The 23,585-nt window shown below is 41.4% G+C and overlaps 18 non-coding genes across 18 annotated transcripts; all 18 read left to right on the top strand.

The window, feature by feature from the left end:
• The first annotated feature begins 893 nt into the window (after nucleotides 1–893).
• TRNAI-UAU (transfer RNA isoleucine (anticodon UAU)) lies at nucleotides 894–986 on the top strand. Its single transcript is given in 2 exon segments — nucleotides 894–931; nucleotides 951–986. It is a non-coding gene; the product is annotated as a tRNA-Ile (tRNA).
• Nucleotides 987–1,403: 417 nt separating this feature from the next.
• TRNAR-CCU (transfer RNA arginine (anticodon CCU)) lies at nucleotides 1,404–1,476 on the top strand. Its single transcript has one exon. It is a non-coding gene; the product is annotated as a tRNA-Arg (tRNA).
• A 1,082-nt stretch (nucleotides 1,477–2,558) lies between these two features.
• On the top strand, nucleotides 2,559–2,651 carry TRNAI-UAU (transfer RNA isoleucine (anticodon UAU)). The gene is given in 2 exon segments: nucleotides 2,559–2,596; nucleotides 2,616–2,651. It is a non-coding gene; the product is annotated as a tRNA-Ile (tRNA).
• A 417-nt stretch (nucleotides 2,652–3,068) lies between these two features.
• TRNAR-CCU (transfer RNA arginine (anticodon CCU)) lies at nucleotides 3,069–3,141 on the top strand. The gene has a single exon. It is a non-coding gene; the product is annotated as a tRNA-Arg (tRNA).
• Nucleotides 3,142–4,735: 1,594 nt separating this feature from the next.
• Nucleotides 4,736–4,808, top strand: TRNAR-CCU (transfer RNA arginine (anticodon CCU)). Its single transcript has one exon. It is a non-coding gene; the product is annotated as a tRNA-Arg (tRNA).
• Nucleotides 4,809–5,892: 1,084 nt separating this feature from the next.
• Nucleotides 5,893–5,985, top strand: TRNAI-UAU (transfer RNA isoleucine (anticodon UAU)). The gene is given in 2 exon segments: nucleotides 5,893–5,930; nucleotides 5,950–5,985. It is a non-coding gene; the product is annotated as a tRNA-Ile (tRNA).
• Nucleotides 5,986–6,401: 416 nt separating this feature from the next.
• TRNAR-CCU (transfer RNA arginine (anticodon CCU)) lies at nucleotides 6,402–6,474 on the top strand. The gene has a single exon. It is a non-coding gene; the product is annotated as a tRNA-Arg (tRNA).
• Nucleotides 6,475–8,067: 1,593 nt separating this feature from the next.
• On the top strand, nucleotides 8,068–8,140 carry TRNAR-CCU (transfer RNA arginine (anticodon CCU)). The gene has a single exon. It is a non-coding gene; the product is annotated as a tRNA-Arg (tRNA).
• Nucleotides 8,141–9,731: 1,591 nt separating this feature from the next.
• On the top strand, nucleotides 9,732–9,804 carry TRNAR-CCU (transfer RNA arginine (anticodon CCU)). Its single transcript has one exon. It is a non-coding gene; the product is annotated as a tRNA-Arg (tRNA).
• Nucleotides 9,805–11,398: 1,594 nt separating this feature from the next.
• TRNAR-CCU (transfer RNA arginine (anticodon CCU)) lies at nucleotides 11,399–11,471 on the top strand. The gene has a single exon. It is a non-coding gene; the product is annotated as a tRNA-Arg (tRNA).
• Nucleotides 11,472–13,064: 1,593 nt separating this feature from the next.
• TRNAR-CCU (transfer RNA arginine (anticodon CCU)) lies at nucleotides 13,065–13,137 on the top strand. The gene has a single exon. It is a non-coding gene; the product is annotated as a tRNA-Arg (tRNA).
• A 1,591-nt stretch (nucleotides 13,138–14,728) lies between these two features.
• Nucleotides 14,729–14,801, top strand: TRNAR-CCU (transfer RNA arginine (anticodon CCU)). The gene has a single exon. It is a non-coding gene; the product is annotated as a tRNA-Arg (tRNA).
• Nucleotides 14,802–16,395: 1,594 nt separating this feature from the next.
• TRNAR-CCU (transfer RNA arginine (anticodon CCU)) lies at nucleotides 16,396–16,468 on the top strand. Its single transcript has one exon. It is a non-coding gene; the product is annotated as a tRNA-Arg (tRNA).
• Nucleotides 16,469–17,552: 1,084 nt separating this feature from the next.
• Nucleotides 17,553–17,645, top strand: TRNAI-UAU (transfer RNA isoleucine (anticodon UAU)). Its single transcript is given in 2 exon segments — nucleotides 17,553–17,590; nucleotides 17,610–17,645. It is a non-coding gene; the product is annotated as a tRNA-Ile (tRNA).
• Nucleotides 17,646–18,061: 416 nt separating this feature from the next.
• On the top strand, nucleotides 18,062–18,134 carry TRNAR-CCU (transfer RNA arginine (anticodon CCU)). The gene has a single exon. It is a non-coding gene; the product is annotated as a tRNA-Arg (tRNA).
• A 1,593-nt stretch (nucleotides 18,135–19,727) lies between these two features.
• TRNAR-CCU (transfer RNA arginine (anticodon CCU)) lies at nucleotides 19,728–19,800 on the top strand. The gene has a single exon. It is a non-coding gene; the product is annotated as a tRNA-Arg (tRNA).
• Nucleotides 19,801–21,392: 1,592 nt separating this feature from the next.
• On the top strand, nucleotides 21,393–21,465 carry TRNAR-CCU (transfer RNA arginine (anticodon CCU)). The gene has a single exon. It is a non-coding gene; the product is annotated as a tRNA-Arg (tRNA).
• Nucleotides 21,466–23,056: 1,591 nt separating this feature from the next.
• TRNAR-CCU (transfer RNA arginine (anticodon CCU)) lies at nucleotides 23,057–23,129 on the top strand. The gene has a single exon. It is a non-coding gene; the product is annotated as a tRNA-Arg (tRNA).
• Nucleotides 23,130–23,585: the final 456 nt, after the last annotated feature.

Here is a 23,585-nt window from a genome sequence, read left to right as displayed (position 1 = left end):
AACCAAATCTCCTGCAATGTTTCTGCCAAACAATATGTTCAACTCCCCACAAAGGAAACGCTGCTTTTATTAGGAAAGAGCTTTGCATTTTCTCCGACATTCTCCACACATCCCATTGTGGCATGCAAATCCGGTGGCCTAAAATCTTCAAGCAAAAAAGCCACCCTGACAAGTATCGTTGGTAAGCTTAATTTGCAGGAAGGCATTTTATGTCCTTGTTGTGCCAGTTTCAGAAATGTTTTTCCTGATGTATCAACATGTATACGAATAGCAATCAGAATCGCTCCTTAGAGGTGTGCTTCCTTTGCTTCATATGACATGGTGTTGTTGCATTTGTTGAGATTCACACTGATAGCCACTGCTTTGGGACACATTCAGAAGTCTTCTTGCCGCAAGCAGTCAGAAATAGAATCTGACGTGGATCGGCAGATTTTCTGAAAAATAGAGCATCAAAATGCTCAACACAGTTGCTGGATAGTGGCATTTCAAATGTATTAACAACTCTTGTGTTTTATCTGGGTTTACCCACAAACGGACCTTGATCCAAAGGTACTTGGTATTACCTGCCACTTCTTGCTTTACAGTGGATATTTAGTAACTTTTCAAACATGCATGAATATATCCCTAACACGTCACGATAGCAGTTGCAATATCATTTTTTCTTTCAAAAAAGTTCTACTTTTATTTTTTAAATACTGTCCTTGAGCTCCAGTCAAGTGGATTTGGCGGTGTTTTTTTTTTTTCTAGGAGTACTTATATGCTACCATTTCTTGCTATGAGAGAAAAAATATTCTCTTTTGTCTGGGATAAGCACGATTTTAGGTTTCGGATCACTTGAAGGCCTATTTGAAACCAAGGAGACATGGGTGATGGATTTCCGTGATGGCTTCTGTGCTCCAGTGGCGCAATCGGTCAGCGCGCGGTACTTATATGGCAGTATCTGTTGAGCAATGCCGAGGTTGTGAGTTCGAGCCTCACCTGGAGCATGCAGTTTCTTGCTTTTTGCCTTTATTCATGGAAAATGTAATCTGCACTTGCACCCTATGGCCTGAGAACTTTACAACAGGGCAATAAGCGCCCAAAGAAACTCAAGGTTCTTTCCTCAAGGGTGCTTGAATGAGCTGTCTTTCTGTTACACTGACCACATTCTTTAAATTGTGGACCAGAACAGATAAAGAAAATGTGCGCCTTCTACTTGATGAAAAGAGGTGTGGAGAGCTGCGACATGGCTTTTCTCTTTCAGAAAACTCATTCTTCTGACTTTGTAGCTCAAACCGCTTGCAATTCTGTAGCAAGTTTACAAGGGAAAATAAAAACAAAGATTTTGCCACCCTTACCTTGTAAAGTAAGAGAACGGATGCCTTCTGAAAGAAAAAAAAAGTCTTTGCTGTCATCTAGCGAAAGCCCCAGTGGCCTAATGGATAAGGCACTGGCCTCCTAAGCCAGGGATTGTGGGTTCGAGTCCCATCTGGGGTGTTTGAGATCTTGCTTGACTCTTTCAAGTCACATCTAAAGCAAGGCTTTAGAATAAAACCTTTAGGACTTCCCTTTCCTGTTGCCTTAATTAATATGCGTGCCTTCTCCTAGTAGAACTCAGATTAGTTCAGCAGCATGCTATCAACTGAATGGAAACTTCTGCAAGATGGCTACAAGTCCTCTTGTCCAAAACCAAATCTCCTGCAATGTTTCTGCCAAACAATATGTTCAACTCCAAACAAAGGAAACGCTGCTTTTATTAGGAAAGAGCTTTGCATTTTCTCCGACATTCTCCAGACATCCCATTGTGGCATGCAAATCCGGTGGCCTAAAATCTTCAAGCAAAAAAGCCACCCTGACAAGTATCGTTGGTAAGCTTAATTTGCAGGAAGGCATTTTATGTCCTTTTTGTGCCAGTTTCAGAAATGTTTTTCCTGATGTATCAACATGTATACGAATAGCAATCAGAATCGCTCCTTAGAGGTGTGCTTCCTTTGCTTCATATGACATGGTGTTGTTGCATTTGTTGAGATTCACACTGATAGCCACTGCTTTGGGACACATTCAGAAGTCTTCTTGCCGCAAGCAGTCAGAAATAGATTCTGACGTGGATCGGCAGATTTTCTGAAAAATAGAGCATCAAAATGCTCAACACAGTTGCTGGATAGTGGCATTTCAAATGTATTAACAACTCTTGTGTTTTATCTGGGTTTACCCACAAACGGACCTTGATCCAAAGGTACTTGGTATTACCTGCCACTTCTTGCTTTACAGTGGATATTTAGTAACTTTTCAAACATGCATGAATATATCCCTAACACGTCACGATAGCAGTTGCAATATCATTTTTTCTTTCAAAAAAGTTCTACTTTTATTTTTTAAATACTGTCCTTGAGCTCCAGTCAAGTGGATTTGGCGGTGTTTTTTTTTTTCTAGGAGTACTTATATGCTACCATTTCTTGCTATGAGAGAAAAAATATTCTCTTTTGTCTGGGATAAGCACGATTTTAGGTTTCGGATCACTTGAAGGCCTATTTGAAACCAAGGAGACATGGGTGATGGATTTCCGTGATGGCTTCTGTGCTCCAGTGGCGCAATCGGTCAGCGCGCGGTACTTATATGGCAGTATCTGTTGAGCAATGCCGAGGTTGTGAGTTCGAGCCTCACCTGGAGCATGCAGTTTCTTGCTTTTTGCCTTTATTCATGGAAAATGTAATCTGCACTTGCACCCTATGGCCTGAGAACTTTACAACAGGGCAATAAGCGCCCAAAGAAACTCAAGGTTCTTTCCTCAAGGGTGCTTGAATGAGCTGTCTTTCTGTTACACTGACCACATTCTTTAAATTGTGGACCAGAACAGATAAAGAAAATGTGCGCCTTCTACTTGATGAAAAGAGGTGTGGAGAGCTGCGACATGGCTTTTCTCTTTCAGAAAACTCATTCTTCTGACTTTGTAGCTCAAACCGCTTGCAATTCTGTAGCAAGTTTACAAGGGAAAATAAAAACAAAGATTTTGCCACCCTTACCTTGTAAAGTAAGAGAACGGATGCCTTCTGAAAGAAAAAAAAAGTCTTTGCTGTCATCTAGCGAAAGCCCCAGTGGCCTAATGGATAAGGCACTGGCCTCCTAAGCCAGGGATTGTGGGTTCGAGTCCCATCTGGGGTGTTTGAGATCTTGCTTGACTCTTTCAAGTCACATCTAAAGCAAGGCTTTAGAATAAAACCTTTAGGAGTTCCCTTTCCTGTTGCCTTAATTAATATGCGTGCCTTCTCCTAGTAGAACTCAGATTAGTTCAGCAGCATGCTATCAACTGAATGAAAACTTCTGCAAGATGGCTACAAGTCCTCTTGTCCAAAACCAAATCTCCTGCAATGTTTCTGCCAAACAATATGTTCAACTCCCCACAAAGGAAACGCTGCTTTTATTAGGAAAGAGCTTTGCATTTTCTCCGACATTCTCCAGACATCCCATTGTGGCATGCAAATCCGGTGGCCTAAAATCTTCAAGCAAAAAAGCCACCCTGACAAGTATCGTTGGTAAGCTTAATTTGCAGGAAGGCATTTTATGTCCTTGTTGTGCCAGTTTCAGAAATGTTTTTCCTGATGTATCAACATGTATACGAATAGCAATCAGAATCGCTCCTTAGAGGTGTGCTTCCTTTGCTTCATATGACATGGTGTTGTTGCATTTGTTGAGATTCACACTGATAGCCACTGCTTTGGGACACATTCAGAAGTCTTCTTGCCGCAAGCAGTCAGAAATAGAATCTGACGTGGATCGGCAGATTTTCTGAAAAATAGAGCATCAAAATGCTCAACACAGTTGCTGGATAGTGGCATTTCAAATGTATTAACAACTCTTGTGTTTTATCTGGGTTTACCCACAAACGGACCTTGATCCAAAGGTACTTGGTATTACCTGCCACTTCTTGCTTTACAGTGGATATTTAGTAACTTTTCAAACATGCATGAATATATCCCTAACACGTCACGATAGCAGTTGCAATATCATTTTTTCTTTCAAAAAAGTTCTACTTTTATTTTTTAAATACTGTCCTTGAGCTCCAGTCAAGTGGATTTGGCGGTGTTTTTTTTTTTTTCTAGGAGTACTTATATGCTACCATTTCTTGCTATGAGAGAAAAAATATTCTCTTTTGTCTGGGATAAGCACGATTTTAGGTTTCGGATCACTTGAAGGCCTATTTGAAACCAAGGAGACATGGGTGATGGATTTCCGTGATGGCTTCTGTGCTCCAGTGGCGCAATCGGTCAGCGCGCGGTACTTATATGGCAGTATCTGTTGAGCAATGCCGAGGTTGTGAGTTTGAGCCTCACCTGGAGCATGCAGTTTCTTGCTTTTTGCCTTTATTCATGGAAAATGTAATCTGCACTTGCACCCTATGGCCTGAGAACTTTACAACAGGGCAATAAGCGCCCAAAGAAACTCAAGGTTCTTTCCTCAAGGGTGCTTGAATGAGCTGTCTTTCTGTTACACTGACCACATTCTTTAAATTGTGGACCAGAACAGATAAAGAAAATGTGCGCCTTCTACTTGATGAAAAGAGGTGTGGAGAGCTGCGACATGGCTTTTCTCTTTCAGAAAACTCATTCTTCTGACTTTGTAGCTCAAACCGCTTGCAATTCTGTAGCAAGTTTACAAGGGAAAATAAAAACAAAGATTTTGCCACCCTTACCTTGTAAAGTAAGAGAACGGATGCCTTCTGAAAGAAAAAAAAAGTCTTTGCTGTCATCTAGCGAAAGCCCCAGTGGCCTAATGGATAAGGCACTGGCCTCCTAAGCCAGGGACTGTGGGTTCGAGTCCCATCTGGGGTGTTTGAGATCTTGCTTGACTCTTTCAAGTCACATCTAAAGCAAGGCTTTAGAATAAAACCTTTAGGACTTCCCTTTCCTGTTGCCTTAATTAATATGCATGCCTTCTCCTAGTAGAACTCAGATTAGTTCAGCAGCATGCTATCAACTGAATGGAAACTTCTGCAAGATGGCTACAAGTCCTCTTGTCCAAAACCAAATCTCCTGCAATGTTTCTGCCAAACAATATGTTCAACTCCCCACAAAGGAAACGCTGCTTTTATTAGGAAAGAGCTTTGCATTTTCTCCGACATTCTCCAGACATCCCATTGTGGCATGCAAATCCGGTGGCCTAAAATCTTCAAGCAAAAAAGCCACCCTGACAAGTATCGTTGGTAAGCTTAATTTGCAGGAAGGCATTTTATGTCCTTGTTGTGCCAGTTTCAGAAATGTTTTTCCTGATGTATCAACATGTATACGAATAGCAATCAGAATCGCTCCTTAGAGGTGTGCTTCCTTTGCTTCATATGACATGGTGTTGTTGCATTTGTTGAGATTCACACTGATAGCCACTGCTTTGGGACACATTCAGAAGTCTTCTTGCCGCAAGCAGTCAGAAATAGAATCTGACGTGGATCGGCAGATTTTCTGAAAAATAGAGCATCAAAATGCTCAACACAGTTGCTGGATAGTGGCATTTCAAATGTATTAACAACTCTTGTGTTTTATCTGGGTTTACCCACAAACGGACCTTGATCCAAAGGTACTTGGTATTACCTGCCACTTCTTGCTTTACAGTGGATATTTAGTAACTTTTCAAACATGCATGAATATATCCCTAACACGTCACGATAGCAGTTGCAATATCATTTTTTCTTTCAAAAAAGTTCTACTTTTATTTTTTAAATACTGTCCTTGAGCTCCAGTCAAGTGGATTTGGCGGTGTTTTTTTTTTTTTCTAGGAGTACTTATATGCTACCATTTCTTGCTATGAGAGAAAAAATATTCTCTTTTGTCTGGGATAAGCACGATTTTAGGTTTCGGATCACTTGAAGGCCTATTTGAAACCAAGGAGACATGGGTGATGGATTTCCGTGATGGCTTCTGTGCTCCAGTGGCGCAATCGGTCAGCGCGCGGTACTTATATGGCAGTATCTGTTGAGCAATGCCGAGGTTGTGAGTTCGAGCCTCACCTGGAGCATGCAGTTTCTTGCTTTTTGCCTTTATTCATGGAAAATGTAATCTGCACTTGCACCCTATGGCCTGACAACTTTACAACAGGGCAATAAGCGCCCAAAGAAACTCAAGGTTCTTTCCTCAAGGGTGCTTGAATGAGCTGTCTTTCTGTTACACTGACCACATTCTTTAAATTGTGGACCAGAACAGATAAAGAAAATGTGCGCCTTCTACTTGATGAAAAGAGGTGTGGAGAGCTGCGACATGGCTTTTCTCTTTCAGAAAACTCATTCTTCTGACTTTGTAGCTCAAACCGCTTGCAATTCTGTAGCAAGTTTACAAGGGAAAATAAAAACAAAGATTTTGCCACCCTTACCTTGTAAAGTAAGAGAACGGATGCCTTCTGAAAGAAAAAAAAGTCTTTGCTGTCATCTCGCGAAAGCCCCAGTGGCCTAATTGATAAGGCACTGGCCTCCTAAGCCAGGGATTGTGGGTTCGAGTCCCATCTGGGGTGTTTGAGATCTTGCTTGACTCTTTCAAGTCACATCTAAAGCAAGGCTTTAGAATAAAACCTTTAGGAGTTCCCTTTCCTGTTGCCTTAATTAATATGCATGCCTTCTCCTAGTAGAACTCAGATTAGTTCAGCAGCATGCTATCAACTGAATGGAAACTTCTGCAAGATGGCTACAAGTCCTCTTGTCCAAAACCAAATCTCCTGCAATGTTTCTGCCAAACAATATGTTCAACTCCCCACAAAGGAAACGCTGCTTTTATTAGGAAAGAGCTTTGCATTTTCTCCGACATTCTCCAGACATCCCATTGTGGCATGCAAATCCGGTGGCCTAAAATCTTCAAGCAAAAAAGCCACCCTGACAAGTATCGTTGGTAAGCTTAATTTGCAGGAAGGCATTTTATGTCCTTGTTGTGCCAGTTTCAGAAATGTTTTTCCTGATGTATCAACATGTATACGAATAGCAATCAGAATCGCTCCTTAGAGGTGTGCTTCCTTTGCTTCATATGACATGGTGTTGTTGCATTTGTTGAGATTCACACTGATAGCCACTGCTTTGGGACACATTCAGAAGTCTTCTTGCCGCAAGCAGTCAGAAATAGAATCTGACGTGGATCGGCAGATTTTCTGAAAAATAGAGCATCAAAATGCTCAACACAGTTGCTGGATAGTGGCATTTCAAATGTATTAACAACTCTTGTGTTTTATCTGGGTTTACCCACAAACGGACCTTGATCCAAAGGTACTTGGTATTACCTGCCACTTCTTGCTTTACAGTGGATATTTAGTAACTTTTCAAACATGCATGAATATATCCCTAACACGTCACGATAGCAGTTGCAATATCATTTTTTCTTTCAAAAAAGTTCTACTTTTATTTTTTAAATACTGTCCTTGAGCTCCAGTCAAGTGGATTTGGCGGTGTTTTTTTTTTTTCTAGGAGTACTTATATGCTACCATTTCTTGCTATGAGAGAAAAAATATTCTCTTTTGTCTGGGATAAGCACGATTTTAGGTTTCGGATCACTTGAAGGCCTATTTGAAACCAAGGAGACATGGGTGATGGATTTCCGTGATGGCTTCTGTGCTCCAGTGGCGCAATCGGTCAGCGCGCGGTACTTATATGGCAGTATCTGTTGAGCAATGCCGAGGTTGTGCGTTCGAGCCTCACCTGCAGCATGCAGTTTCTTGCTTTTTGCCTTTATTCATGGAAAATGTAATCTGCACTTGCACCCTATGGCCTGAGAACTTTACAACAGGGCAATAAGCGCCCAAAGAAACTCAAGGTTCTTTCCTCAAGGGTGCTTGAATGAGCTGTCTTTCTGTTACACTGACCACATTCTTTAAATTGTGGACCAGAACAGATAAAGAAAATGTGCGCCTTCTACTTGATGAAAAGAGGTGTGGAGAGCTGCGACATGGCTTTTCTCTTTCAGAAAACTCATTCTTCTGACTTTGTAGCTCAAACCGCTTGCAATTCTGTAGCTAGTTTACAAGGGAAAATAAAAACAAAGATTTTGCCACCCTTACCTTGTAAAGTAAGAGAACGGATGCCTTCTGAAAGAAAAAAAAAGTCTTTGCTGTCATCTAGCGAAAGCCCCAGTGGCCTAATGGATAAGGCACTGGCCTCCTAAGCCAGGGATTGTGGGTTCGAGTCCCATCTGGGGTGTTTGAGATCTTGCTTGACTCTTTCAAGTCACATCTAAAGCAAGGCTTTAGAATAAAACCTTTAGGAGTTCCCTTTCCTGTTGCCTTAATTAATATGCGTGCCTTCTCCTAGTAGAACTCAGATTAGTTCAGCAGCATGCTATCAACTGAATGGAAACTTCTGCAAGATGGCTACAAGTCCTCTTGTCCAAAACCAAATCTCCTGCAATGTTTCTGCCAAACAATATGTTCAACTCCCCACAAAGGAAACGCTGCTTTTATTAGGAAAGAGCTTTGCATTTTCTCCGACATTCTCCAGACATCCCATTGTGGCATGCAAATCCGGTGGCCTAAAATCTTCAAGCAAAAAAGCCACCCTGACAAGTATCGTTGGTAAGCTTAATTTGCAGGAAGGCATTTTATGTCCTTGTTGTGCCAGTTTCAGAAATGTTTTTCCTGATGTATCAACATGTATACGAATAGCAATCAGAATCGCTCCTTAGAGGTGTGCTTCCTTTGCTTCATATGACATGGTGTTGTTGCATTTGTTGAGATTCACACTGATAGCCACTGCTTTGGGACACATTCAGAAGTCTTCTTGCCGCAAGCAGTCAGAAATAGAATCTGACGTGGATCGGCAGATTTTCTGAAAAATAGAGCATCAAAATGCTCAACACAGTTGCTGGATAGTGGCATTTCAAATGTATTAACAACTCTTGTGTTTTATCTGGGTTTACCCACAAACGGACCTTGATCCAAAGGTACTTGGTATTACCTGCCACTTCTTGCTTTACAGTGGATATTTAGTAACTTTTCAAACATGCATGAATATATCCCTAACACGTCACGATAGCAGTTGCAATATCATTTTTTCTTTCAAAAAAGTTCTACTTTTATTTTTTAAATACTGTCCTTGAGCTCCAGTCAAGTGGATTTGGCGGTGTTTTTTTTTTTCTAGGAGTACTTATATGCTACCATTTCTTGCTATGAGAGAAAAAATATTCTCTTTTGTCTGGGATAAGCACGATTTTAGGTTTCGGATCACTTGAAGGCCTATTTGAAACCAAGGAGACATGGGTGATGGATTTCCGTGATGGCTTCTGTCCTCCAGTGGCGCAATCGGTCAGCGCGCGGTACTTATATGGCAGTATCTGTTGAGCAATGCCGAGGTTGTGAGTTCGAGCCTCACCTGGAGCATGCAGTTTCTTGCTTTTTGCCTTTATTCATGGAAAATGTAATCTGCACTTGCACCCTATGGCCTGAGAACTTTACAACAGGGCAATAAGCGCCCAAAGAAACTCAAGGTTCTTTCCTCAAGGGTGCTTGAATGAGCTGTCTTTCTGTTACACTGACCACATTCTTTAAATTGTGGACCAGAACAGATAAAGAAAATGTGCGCCTTCTACTTGATGAAAAGAGGTGTGGAGAGCTGCGACATGGCTTTTCTCTTTCAGAAAACTCATTCTTCTGACTTTGTAGCTCAAACCGCTTGCAATTCTGTAGCAAGTTTACAAGGGAAAATAAAAACAAAGATTTTGCCACCCTTACCTTGTAAAGTAAGAGAACGGATGCCTTCTGAAAGAAAAAAAAGTCTTTGCTGTCATCTCGCGAAAGCCCCAGTGGCCTAATTGATAAGGCACTGGCCTCCTAAGCCAGGGATTGTGGGTTCGAGTCCCATCTGGGGTGTTTGAGATCTTGCTTGACTCTTTCAAGTCACATCTAAAGCAAGGCTTTAGAATAAAACCTTTAGGAGTTCCCTTTCCTGTTGCCTTAATTAATATGCATGCCTTCTCCTAGTAGAACTCAGATTAGTTCAGCAGCATGCTATCAACTGAATGGAAACTTCTGCAAGATGGCTACAAGTCCTCTTGTCCAAAACCAAATCTCCTGCAATGTTTCTGCCAAACAATATGTTCAACTCCCCACAAAGGAAACGCTGCTTTTATTAGGAAAGAGCTTTGCATTTTCTCCGACATTCTCCAGACATCCCATTGTGGCATGCAAATCCGGTGGCCTAAAATCTTCAAGCAAAAAAGCCACCCTGACAAGTATCGTTGGTAAGCTTAATTTGCAGGAAGGCATTTTATGTCCTTGTTGTGCCAGTTTCAGAAATGTTTTTCCTGATGTATCAACATGTATACGAATAGCAATCAGAATCGCTCCTTAGAGGTGTGCTTCCTTTGCTTCATATGACATGGTGTTGTTGCATTTGTTGAGATTCACACTGATAGCCACTGCTTTGGGACACATTCAGAAGTCTTCTTGCCGCAAGCAGTCAGAAATAGAATCTGACGTGGATCGGCAGATTTTCTGAAAAATAGAGCATCAAAATGCTCAACACAGTTGCTGGATAGTGGCATTTCAAATGTATTAACAACTCTTGTGTTTTATCTGGGTTTACCCACAAACGGACCTTGATCCAAAGGTACTTGGTATTACCTGCCACTTCTTGCTTTACAGTGGATATTTAGTAACTTTTCAAACATGCATGAATATATCCCTAACACGTCACGATAGCAGTTGCAATATCATTTTTTCTTTCAAAAAAGTTCTACTTTTATTTTTTAAATACTGTCCTTGAGCTCCAGTCAAGTGGATTTGGCGGTGTTTTTTTTTTTTTCTAGGAGTACTTATATGCTACCATTTCTTGCTATGAGAGAAAAAATATTCTCTTTTGTCTGGGATAAGCACGATTTTAGGTTTCGGATCACTTGAAGGCCTATTTGAAACCAAGGAGACATGGGTGATGGATTTCCGTGATGGCTTCTGTGCTCCAGTGGCGCAATCGGTCAGCGCGCGGTACTTATATGGCAGTATCTGTTGAGCAATGCCGAGGTTGTGAGTTTGAGCCTCACCTGGAGCATGCAGTTTCTTGCTTTTTGCCTTTATTCATGGAAAATGTAATCTGCACTTGCACCCTATGGCCTGAGAACTTTACAACAGGGCAATAAGCGCCCAAAGAAACTCAAGGTTCTTTCCTCAAGGGTGCTTGAATGAGCTGTCTTTCTGTTACACTGACCACATTCTTTAAATTGTGGACCAGAACAGATAAAGAAAATGTGCGCCTTCTACTTGATGAAAAGAGGTGTGGAGAGTTGCGACATGGCTTTTCTCTTTCAGAAAACTCATTCTTCTGACTTTGTAGCTCAAACCGCTTGCAATTCTGTAGCAAGTTTACAAGGGAAAATAAAAACAAAGATTTTGCCACCCTTACCTTGTAAAGTAAGAGAACGGATGCCTTCTGAAAGAAAAAAAAAGTCTTTGCTGTCATCTAGCGAAAGCCCCAGTGGCCTAATGGATAAGGCACTGGCCTCCTAAGCCAGGGATTGTGGGTTCGAGTCCCATCTGGGGTGTTTGAGATCTTGCTTGACTCTTTCAAGTCACATCTAAAGCAAGGCTTTAGAATAAAACCTTTAGGACTTCCCTTTCCTGTTGCCTTAATTAATATGCGTGCCTTCTCCTAGTAGAACTCAGATTAGTTCAGCAGCATGCTATCAACTGAATGGAAACTTCTGCAAGATGGCTACAAGTCCTCTTGTCCAAAACCAAATCTCCTGCAATGTTTCTGCCAAACAATATGTTCAACTCCCCACAAAGGAAACGCTGCTTTTATTAGGAAAGAGCTTTGCATTTTCTCCGACATTCTCCACACATCCCATTGTGGCATGCAAATCCGGTGGCCTAAAATCTTCAAGCAAAAAAGCCACCCTGACAAGTATCGTTGGTAAGCTTAATTTGCAGGAAGGCATTTTATGTCCTTGTTGTGCCAGTTTCAGAAATGTTTTTCCTGATGTATCAACATGTATACGAATAGCAATCAGAATCGCTCCTTAGAGGTGTGCTTCCTTTGCTTCATATGACATGGTGTTGTTGCATTTGTTGAGATTCACACTGATAGCCACTGCTTTGGGACACATTCAGAAGTCTTCTTGCCGCAAGCAGTCAGAAATAGAATCTGACGTGGATCGGCAGATTTTCTGAAAAATAGAGCATCAAAATGCTCAACACAGTTGCTGGATAGTGGCATTTCAAATGTATTAACAACTCTTGTGTTTTATCTGGGTTTACCCACAAACGGACCTTGATCCAAAGGTACTTGGTATTACCTGCCACTTCTTGCTTTACAGTGGATATTTAGTAACTTTTCAAACATGCATGAATATATCCCTAACACGTCACGATAGCAGTTGCAATATCATTTTTTCTTTCAAAAAAGTTCTACTTTTATTTTTTAAATACTGTCCTTGAGCTCCAGTCAAGTGGATTTGGCGGTGTTTTTTTTTTTTCTAGGAGTACTTATATGCTACCATTTCTTGCTATGAGAGAAAAAATATTCTCTTTTGTCTGGGATAAGCACGATTTTAGGTTTCGGATCACTTGAAGGCCTATTTGAAACCAAGGAGACATGGGTGATGGATTTCCGTGATGGCTTCTGTGCTCCAGTGGCGCAATCGGTCAGCGCGCGGTACTTATATGGCAGTATCTGTTGAGCAATGCCGAGGTTGTGCGTTCGAGCCTCACCTGCAGCATGCAGTTTCTTGCTTTTTGCCTTTATTCATGGAAAATGTAATCTGCACTTGCACCCTATGGCCTGAGAACTTTACAACAGGGCAATAAGCGCCCAAAGAAACTCAAGGTTCTTTCCTCAAGGGTGCTTGAATGAGCTGTCTTTCTGTTACACTGACCACATTCTTTAAATTGTGGACCAGAACAGATAAAGAAAATGTGCGCCTTCTACTTGATGAAAAGAGGTGTGGAGAGCTGCGACATGGCTTTTCTCTTTCAGAAAACTCATTCTTCTGACTTTGTAGCTCAAACCGCTTGCAATTCTGTAGCTAGTTTACAAGGGAAAATAAAAACAAAGATTTTGCCACCCTTACCTTGTAAAGTAAGAGAACGGATGCCTTCTGAAAGAAAAAAAAAGTCTTTGCTGTCATCTAGCGAAAGCCCCAGTGGCCTAATGGATAAGGCACTGGCCTCCTAAGCCAGGGATTGTGGGTTCGAGTCCCATCTGGGGTGTTTGAGATCTTGCTTGACTCTTTCAAGTCACATCTAAAGCAAGGCTTTAGAATAAAACCTTTAGGAGTTCCCTTTCCTGTTGCCTTAATTAATATGCGTGCCTTCTCCTAGTAGAACTCAGATTAGTTCAGCAGCATGCTATCAACTGAATGGAAACTTCTGCAAGATGGCTACAAGTCCTCTTGTCCAAAACCAAATCTCCTGCAATGTTTCTGCCAAACAATATGTTCAACTCCCCACAAAGGAAACGCTGCTTTTATTAGGAAAGAGCTTTGCATTTTCTCCGACATTCTCCAGACATCCCATTGTGGCATGCAAATCCGGTGGCCTAAAATCTTCAAGCAAAAAAGCCACCCTGACAAGTATCGTTGGTAAGCTTAATTTGCAGGAAGGCATTTTATGTCCTTGTTGTGCCAGTTTCAGAAATGTTTTTCCTGATGTATCAACATGTATACGAATAGCAATCAGAATCGCTCCTTAGAGGTGTGCTTCCTTTGCTTCATATGACATGGTGTTGTTGCATTTGTTGAGATTCACACTGATAGCCACTGCTTTGGGACACATTCAGAAGTCTTCTTGCCGCAAGCAGTCAGAAATAGAATCTGACGTGGATCGGCAGATTTTCTGAAAAATAGAGCATCAAAATGCTCAACACAGTTGCTGGATAGTGGCATTTCAAATGTATTAACAACTCTTGTGTTTTATCTGGGTTTACCCACAAACGGACCTTGATCCAAAGGTACTTGGTATTACCTGCCACTTCTTGCTTTACAGTGGATATTTAGTAACTTTTCAAACATGCATGAATATATCCCTAACACGTCACGATAGCAGTTGCAATATCATTTTTTCTTTCAAAAAAGTTCTACTTTTATTTTTTAAATACTGTCCTTGAGCTCCAGTCAAGTGGATTTGGCGGTGTTTTTTTTTTTCTAGGAGTACTTATATGCTACCATTTCTTGCTATGAGAGAAAAAATATTCTCTTTTGTCTGGGATAAGCACGATTTTAGGTTTCGGATCACTTGAAGGCCTATTTGAAACCAAGGAGACATGGGTGATGGATTTCCGTGATGGCTTCTGTCCTCCAGTGGCGCAATCGGTCAGCGCGCGGTACTTATATGGCAGTATCTGTTGAGCAATGCCGAGGTTGTGAGTTCGAGCCTCACCTGGAGCATGCAGTTTCTTGCTTTTTGCCTTTATTCATGGAAAATGTAATCTGCACTTGCACCCTATGGCCTGAGAACTTTACAACAGGGCAATAAGCGCCCAAAGAAACTCAAGGTTCTTTCCTCAAGGGTGCTTGAATGAGCTGTCTTTCTGTTACACTGACCACATTCTTTAAATTGTGGACCAGAACAGATAAAGAAAATGTGCGCCTTCTACTTGATGAAAAGAGGTGTGGAGAGCTGCGACATGGCTTTTCTCTTTCAGAAAACTCATTCTTCTGACTTTGTAGCTCAAACCGCTTGCAATTCTGTAGCAAGTTTACAAGGGAAAATAAAAACAAAGATTTTGCCACCCTTACCTTGTAAAGTAAGAGAACGGATGCCTTCTGAAAGAAAAAAAAGTCTTTGCTGTCATCTCGCGAAAGCCCCAGTGGCCTAATTGATAAGGCACTGGCCTCCTAAGCCAGGGATTGTGGGTTCGAGTCCCATCTGGGGTGTTTGAGATCTTGCTTGACTCTTTCAAGTCACATCTAAAGCAAGGCTTTAGAATAAAACCTTTAGGAGTTCCCTTTCCTGTTGCCTTAATTAATATGCATGCCTTCTCCTAGTAGAACTCAGATTAGTTCAGCAGCATGCTATCAACTGAATGGAAACTTCTGCAAGATGGCTACAAGTCCTCTTGTCCAAAACCAAATCTCCTGCAATGTTTCTGCCAAACAATATGTTCAACTCCCCACAAAGGAAACGCTGCTTTTATTAGGAAAGAGCTTTGCATTTTCTCCGACATTCTCCAGACATCCCATTGTGGCATGCAAATCCGGTGGCCTAAAATCTTCAAGCAAAAAAGCCACCCTGACAAGTATCGTTGGTAAGCTTAATTTGCAGGAAGGCATTTTATGTCCTTGTTGTGCCAGTTTCAGAAATGTTTTTCCTGATGTATCAACATGTATACGAATAGCAATCAGAATCGCTCCTTAGAGGTGTGCTTCCTTTGCTTCATATGACATGGTGTTGTTGCATTTGTTGAGATTCACACTGATAGCCACTGCTTTGGGACACATTCAGAAGTCTTCTTGCCGCAAGCAGTCAGAAATAGAATCTGACGTGGATCGGCAGATTTTCTGAAAAATAGAGCATCAAAATGCTCAACACAGTTGCTGGATAGTGGCATTTCAAATGTATTAACAACTCTTGTGTTTTATCTGGGTTTACCCACAAACGGACCTTGATCCAAAGGTACTTGGTATTACCTGCCACTTCTTGCTTTACAGTGGATATTTAGTAACTTTTCAAACATGCATGAATATATCCCTAACACGTCACGATAGCAGTTGCAATATCATTTTTTCTTTCAAAAAAGTTCTACTTTTATTTTTTAAATACTGTCCTTGAGCTCCAGTCAAGTGGATTTGGCGGTGTTTTTTTTTTTTTCTAGGAGTACTTATATGCTACCATTTCTTGCTATGAGAGAAAAAATATTCTCTTTTGTCTGGGATAAGCACGATTTTAGGTTTCGGATCACTTGAAGGCCTATTTGAAACCAAGGAGACATGGGTGATGGATTTCCGTGATGGCTTCTGTGCTCCAGTGGCGCAATCGGTCAGCGCGCGGTACTTATATGGCAGTATCTGTTGAGCAATGCCGAGGTTGTGAGTTTGAGCCTCACCTGGAGCATGCAGTTTCTTGCTTTTTGCCTTTATTCATGGAAAATGTAATCTGCACTTGCACCCTATGGCCTGAGAACTTTACAACAGGGCAATAAGCGCCCAAAGAAACTCAAGGTTCTTTCCTCAAGGGTGCTTGAATGAGCTGTCTTTCTGTTACACTGACCACATTCTTTAAATTGTGGACCAGAACAGATAAAGAAAATGTGCGCCTTCTACTTGATGAAAAGAGGTGTGGAGAGTTGCGACATGGCTTTTCTCTTTCAGAAAACTCATTCTTCTGACTTTGTAGCTCAAACCGCTTGCAATTCTGTAGCAAGTTTACAAGGGAAAATAAAAACAAAGATTTTGCCACCCTTACCTTGTAAAGTAAGAGAACGGATGCCTTCTGAAAGAAAAAAAAAGTCTTTGCTGTCATCTAGCGAAAGCCCCAGTGGCCTAATGGATAAGGCACTGGCCTCCTAAGCCAGGGACTGTGGGTTCGAGTCCCATCTGGGGTGTTTGAGATCTTGCTTGACTCTTTCAAGTCACATCTAAAGCAAGGCTTTAGAGTAAAACCTTTAGGACTTCCCTTTCCTGTTGCCTTAATTAATATGCATGCCTTCTCCTAGTAGAACTCAGATTAGTTCAGCAGCATGCTATCAACTGAATGGAAACTTCTGCAAGATGGCTACAAGTCCTCTTGTCCAAAACCAAATCTCCTGCAATGTTTCTGCCAAACAATATGTTCAACTCCCCACAAAGGAAACGCTGCTTTTATTAGGAAAGAGCTTTGCATTTTCTCCGACATTCTCCAGACATCCCATTGTGGCATGCAAATCCGGTGGCCTAAAATCTTCAAGCAAAAAAGCCACCCTGACAAGTATCGTTGGTAAGCTTAATTTGCAGGAAGGCATTTTATGTCCTTGTTGTGCCAGTTTCAGAAATGTTTTTCCTGATGTATCAACATGTATACGAATAGCAATCAGAATCGCTCCTTAGAGGTGTGCTTCCTTTGCTTCATATGACATGGTGTTGTTGCATTTGTTGAGATTCACACTGATAGCCACTGCTTTGGGACACATTCAGAAGTCTTCTTGCCGCAAGCAGTCAGAAATAGAATCTGACGTGGATCGGCAGATTTTCTGAAAAATAGAGCATCAAAATGCTCAACACAGTTGCTGGATAGTGGCATTTCAAATGTATTAACAACTCTTGTGTTTTATCTGGGTTTACCCACAAACGGACCTTGATCCAAAGGTACTTGGTATTACCTGCCACTTCTTGCTTTACAGTGGATATTTAGTAACTTTTCAAACATGCATGAATATATCCCTAACACGTCACGATAGCAGTTGCAATATCATTTTTTCTTTCAAAAAAGTTCTACTTTTATTTTTTAAATACTGTCCTTGAGCTCCAGTCAAGTGGATTTGGCGGTGTTTTTTTTTTTTTCTAGGAGTACTTATATGCTACCATTTCTTGCTATGAGAGAAAAAATATTCTCTTTTGTCTGGGATAAGCACGATTTTAGGTTTCGGATCACTTGAAGGCCTATTTGAAACCAAGGAGACATGGGTGATGGATTTCCGTGATGGCTTCTGTGCTCCAGTGGCGCAATCGGTCAGCGCGCGGTACTTATATGGCAGTATCTGTTGAGCAATGCCGAGGTTGTGAGTTCGAGCCTCACCTGGAGCATGCAGTTTCTTGCTTTTTGCCTTTATTCATGGAAAATGTAATCTGCACTTGCACCCTATGGCCTGAGAACTTTACAACAGGGCAATAAGCGCCCAAAGAAACTCAAGGTTCTTTCCTCAAGGGTGCTTGAATGAGCTGTCTTTCTGTTACACTGACCACATTCTTTAAATTGTGGACCAGAACAGATAAAGAAAATGTGCGCCTTCTACTTGATGAAAAGAGGTGTGGAGAGCTGCGACATGGCTTTTCTCTTTCAGAAAACTCATTCTTCTGACTTTGTAGCTCAAACCGCTTGCAATTCTGTAGCAAGTTTACAAGGGAAAATAAAAACAAAGATTTTGCCACCCTTACCTTGTAAAGTAAGAGAACGGATGCCTTCTGAAAGAAAAAAAAGTCTTTGCTGTCATCTCGCGAAAGCCCCAGTGGCCTAATTGATAAGGCACTGGCCTCCTAAGCCAGGGATTGTGGGTTCGAGTCCCATCTGGGGTGTTTGAGATCTTGCTTGACTCTTTCAAGTCACATCTAAAGCAAGGCTTTAGAATAAAACCTTTAGGAGTTCCCTTTCCTGTTGCCTTAATTAATATGCATGCCTTCTCCTAGTAGAACTCAGATTAGTTCAGCAGCATGCTATCAACTGAATGGAAACTTCTGCAAGATGGCTACAAGTCCTCTTGTCCAAAACCAAATCTCCTGCAATGTTTCTGCCAAACAATATGTTCAACTCCCCACAAAGGAAACGCTGCTTTTATTAGGAAAGAGCTTTGCATTTTCTCCGACATTCTCCAGACATCCCATTGTGGCATGCAAATCCGGTGGCCTAAAATCTTCAAGCAAAAAAGCCACCCTGACAAGTATCGTTGGTAAGCTTAATTTGCAGGAAGGCATTTTATGTCCTTGTTGTGCCAGTTTCAGAAATGTTTTTCCTGATGTATCAACATGTATACGAATAGCAATCAGAATCGCTCCTTAGAGGTGTGCTTCCTTTGCTTCATATGACATGGTGTTGTTGCATTTGTTGAGATTCACACTGATAGCCACTGCTTTGGGACACATTCAGAAGTCTTCTTGCCGCAAGCAGTCAGAAATAGAATCTGACGTGGATCGGCAGATTTTCTGAAAAATAGAGCATCAAAATGCTCAACACAGTTGCTGGATAGTGGCATTTCAAATGTATTAACAACTCTTGTGTTTTATCTGGGTTTACCCACAAACGGACCTTGATCCAAAGGTACTTGGTATTACCTGCCACTTCTTGCTTTACAGTGGATATTTAGTAACTTTTCAAACATGCATGAATATATCCCTAACACGTCACGATAGCAGTTGCAATATCATTTTTTCTTTCAAAAAAGTTCTACTTTTATTTTTTAAATACTGTCCTTGAGCTCCAGTCAAGTGGATTTGGCGGTGTTTTTTTTTTTTCTAGGAGTACTTATATGCTACCATTTCTTGCTATGAGAGAAAAAATATTCTCTTTTGTCTGGGATAAGCACGATTTTAGGTTTCGGATCACTTGAAGGCCTATTTGAAACCAAGGAGACATGGGTGATGGATTTCCGTGATGGCTTCTGTGCTCCAGTGGCGCAATCGGTCAGCGCGCGGTACTTATATGGCAGTATCTGTTGAGCAATGCCGAGGTTGTGCGTTCGAGCCTCACCTGCAGCATGCAGTTTCTTGCTTTTTGCCTTTATTCATGGAAAATGTAATCTGCACTTGCACCCTATGGCCTGAGAACTTTACAACAGGGCAATAAGCGCCCAAAGAAACTCAAGGTTCTTTCCTCAAGGGTGCTTGAATGAGCTGTCTTTCTGTTACACTGACCACATTCTTTAAATTGTGGACCAGAACAGATAAAGAAAATGTGCGCCTTCTACTTGATGAAAAGAGGTGTGGAGAGCTGCGACATGGCTTTTCTCTTTCAGAAAACTCATTCTTCTGACTTTGTAGCTCAAACCGCTTGCAATTCTGTAGCTAGTTTACAAGGGAAAATAAAAACAAAGATTTTGCCACCCTTACCTTGTAAAGTAAGAGAACGGATGCCTTCTGAAAGAAAAAAAAAGTCTTTGCTGTCATCTAGCGAAAGCCCCAGTGGCCTAATGGATAAGGCACTGGCCTCCTAAGCCAGGGATTGTGGGTTCGAGTCCCATCTGGGGTGTTTGAGATCTTGCTTGACTCTTTCAAGTCACATCTAAAGCAAGGCTTTAGAATAAAACCTTTAGGAGTTCCCTTTCCTGTTGCCTTAATTAATATGCGTGCCTTCTCCTAGTAGAACTCAGATTAGTTCAGCAGCATGCTATCAACTGAATGGAAACTTCTGCAAGATGGCTACAAGTCCTCTTGTCCAAAACCAAATCTCCTGCAATGTTTCTGCCAAACAATATGTTCAACTCCCCACAAAGGAAACGCTGCTTTTATTAGGAAAGAGCTTTGCATTTTCTCCGACATTCTCCAGACATCCCATTGTGGCATGCAAATCCGGTGGCCTAAAATCTTCAAGCAAAAAAGCCACCCTGACAAGTATCGTTGGTAAGCTTAATTTGCAGGAAGGCATTTTATGTCCTTGTTGTGCCAGTTTCAGAAATGTTTTTCCTGATGTATCAACATGTATACGAATAGCAATCAGAATCGCTCCTTAGAGGTGTGCTTCCTTTGCTTCATATGACATGGTGTTGTTGCATTTGTTGAGATTCACACTGATAGCCACTGCTTTGGGACACATTCAGAAGTCTTCTTGCCGCAAGCAGTCAGAAATAGAATCTGACGTGGATCGGCAGATTTTCTGAAAAATAGAGCATCAAATGCTCAACACAGTTGCTGGATAGTGGCATTTCAAATGTATTAACAACTCTTGTGTTTTATCTGGGTTTACCCACAAACGGACCTTGATCCAAAGGTACTTGGTATTACCTGCCACTTCTTGCTTTACAGTGGATATTTTAGTAACTTTTCAAACATGCATGAATATATCCCTAACACGTCACGATAGCAGTTGCAATATCATTTTTTCTTTCAAAAAAGTTCTACTTTTATTTTTTAAATACTGTCCTTGAGCTTCCAGTCAAGTGGATTTGGCGGTGTTTTTTTTTTTCTAGGAGTACTTATATGCTACCATTTCTTGCTATGAGAGAAAAAATATTCTCTTTTGTCTGGGATAAGCACGATTTTAGGTTTCGGATCACTTGAAGGCCTATTTGAAACCAAGGAGACATGGGTGATGGATTTCCGTGATGGCTTCTGTCCTCCAGTGGCGCAATCGGTCAGCGCGCGGTACTTATATGGCAGTATCTGTTGAGCAATGCCGAGGTTGTGAGTTCGAGCCTCACCTGGAGCATGCAGTTTCTTGCTTTTTGCCTTTATTCATGGAAAATGTAATCTGCACTTGCACCCTATGGCCTGAGAACTTTACAACAGGGCAATAAGCGCCCAAAGAAACTCAAGGTTCTTTCCTCAAGGGTGCTTGAATGAGCTGTCTTTCTGTTACACTGACCACATTCTTTAAATTGTGGACCAGAACAGATAAAGAAAATGTGCGCCTTCTACTTGATGAAAAGAGGTGTGGAGAGCTGCGACATGGCTTTTCTCTTTCAGAAAACTCATTCTTCTGACTTTGTAGCTCAAACCGCTTGCAATTCTGTAGCAAGTTTACAAGGGAAAATAAAAACAAAGATTTTGCCACCCTTACCTTGTAAAGTAAGAGAACGGATGCCTTCTGAAAGAAAAAAAAGTCTTTGCTGTCATCTCGCGAAAGCCCCAGTGGCCTAATTGATAAGGCACTGGCCTCCTAAGCCAGGGATTGTGGGTTCGAGTCCCATCTGGGGTGTTTGAGATCTTGCTTGACTCTTTCAAGTCACATCTAAAGCAAGGCTTTAGAATAAAACCTTTAGGAGTTCCCTTTCCTGTTGCCTTAATTAATATGCATGCCTTCTCCTAGTAGAACTCAGATTAGTTCAGCAGCATGCTATCAACTGAATGGAAACTTCTGCAAGATGGCTACAAGTCCTCTTGTCCAAAACCAAATCTCCTGCAATGTTTCTGCCAAACAATATGTTCAACTCCCCACAAAGGAAACGCTGCTTTTATTAGGAAAGAGCTTTGCATTTTCTCCGACATTCTCCAGACATCCCATTGTGGCATGCAAATCCGGTGGCCTAAAATCTTCAAGCAAAAAAGCCACCCTGACAAGTATCGTTGGTAAGCTTAATTTGCAGGAAGGCATTTTATGTCCTTGTTGTGCCAGTTTCAGAAATGTTTTTCCTGATGTATCAACATGTATACGAATAGCAATCAGAATCGCTCCTTAGAGGTGTGCTTCCTTTGCTTCATATGACATGGTGTTGTTGCATTTGTTGAGATTCACACTGATAGCCACTGCTTTGGGACACATTCAGAGTCTTCTTGCCGCAAGCAGTCAGAAATAGAATCTGACGTGGATCGGCAGATTTTCTGAAAAATAGAGCATCAAAATGCTCAACACAGTTGCTGGATAGTGGCATTTCAAATGTATTAACAACTCTTGTGTTTTATCTGGGTTTACCCACAAACGGACCTTGATCCAAAGGTACTTGGTATTACCTGCCACTTCTTGCTTTACAGTGGATATTTAGTAACTTTTCAAACATGCATGAATATATCCCTAACACGTCACGATAGCAGTTGCAATATCATTTTTCTTTCAAAAAGTTCTACTTTTATTTTTTAAATACTGTCCTTGAGCTCCAGTCAAGTGGATTTGGCGGTGTTTTTTTTTTTTTCTAGGAGTACTTATATGCTACCATTTCTTGCTATGAGAGAAAAAATATTCTCTTTTGTCTGGGATAAGCACGATTTTAGGTTTCGGATCACTTGAAGGCCTATTTGAAACCAAGGAGACATGGGTGATGGATTTCCGTGATGGCTTCTGTGCTCCAGTGGCGCAATCGGTCAGCGCGCGGTACTTATATGGCAGTATCTGTTGAGCAATGCCGAGGTTGTGAGTTTGAGCCTCACCTGGAGCATGCAGTTTCTTGCTTTTTGCCTTTATTCATGGAAAATGTAATCTGCACTTGCACCCTATGGCCTGAGAACTTTACAACAGGGCAATAAGCGCCCAAAGAAACTCAAGGTTCTTTCCTCAAGGGTGCTTGAATGAGCTGTCTTTCTGTTACACTGACCACATTCTTTAAATTGTGGACCAGAACAGATAAAGAAAATGTGCGCCTTCTACTTGATGAAAAGAGGTGTGGAGAGTTGCGACATGGCTTTTCTCTTTCAGAAAACTCATTCTTCTGACTTTGTAGCTCAAACCGCTTGCAATTCTGTAGCAAGTTTACAAGGGAAAATAAAAACAAAGATTTTGCCACCCTTACCTTGTAAAGTAAGAGAACGGATGCCTTCTGAAAGAAAAAAAAAGTCTTTGCTGTCATCTAGCGAAAGCCCCAGTGGCCTAATGGATAAGGCACTGGCCTCCTAAGCCAGGGATTGTGGGTTCGAGTCCCATCTGGGGTGTTTGAGATCTTGCTTGACTCTTTCAAGTCACATCTAAAGCAAGGCTTTAGAATAAAACCTTTAGGACTTCCCTTTCCTGTTGCCTTAATTAATATGCGTGCCTTCTCCTAGTAGAACTCAGATTAGTTCAGCAGCATGCTATCAACTGAATGGAAACTTCTGCAAGATGGCTACAAGTCCTCTTGTCCAAAACCAAATCTCCTGCAATGTTTCTGCCAAACAATATGTTCAACTCCCCACAAAGGAAACGCTGCTTTATTAGGAAAGAGCTTTGCATTTTCTCCGACATTCTCCACACATCCCATTGTGGCATGCAAATCCGGTGGCCTAAAATCTTCAAGCAAAAAGCCACCCTGACAAGTATCGTTGGTAAGCTTAATTTGCAGGAAGGGCATTTTATGTCCTTGTTGTGCCAGTTTCAGAAATGTTTTTCCTGATGTATCAACATGTATACGA

Source organism: Lithobates pipiens, unplaced genomic scaffold (assembly GCF_037356315.1).
Source record: "Lithobates pipiens isolate NorthernLeopardFrog02 unplaced genomic scaffold, aLitPip1_a1.2 Scaffold_8, whole genome shotgun sequence".
In the NCBI taxonomy this organism is placed as follows: domain Eukaryota; kingdom Metazoa; phylum Chordata; class Amphibia; order Anura; family Ranidae; genus Lithobates; species Lithobates pipiens.
The sequence above is the reverse complement of the archived record's forward strand: the minus strand, read 5'-3'. Positions and strand labels throughout refer to the sequence as shown.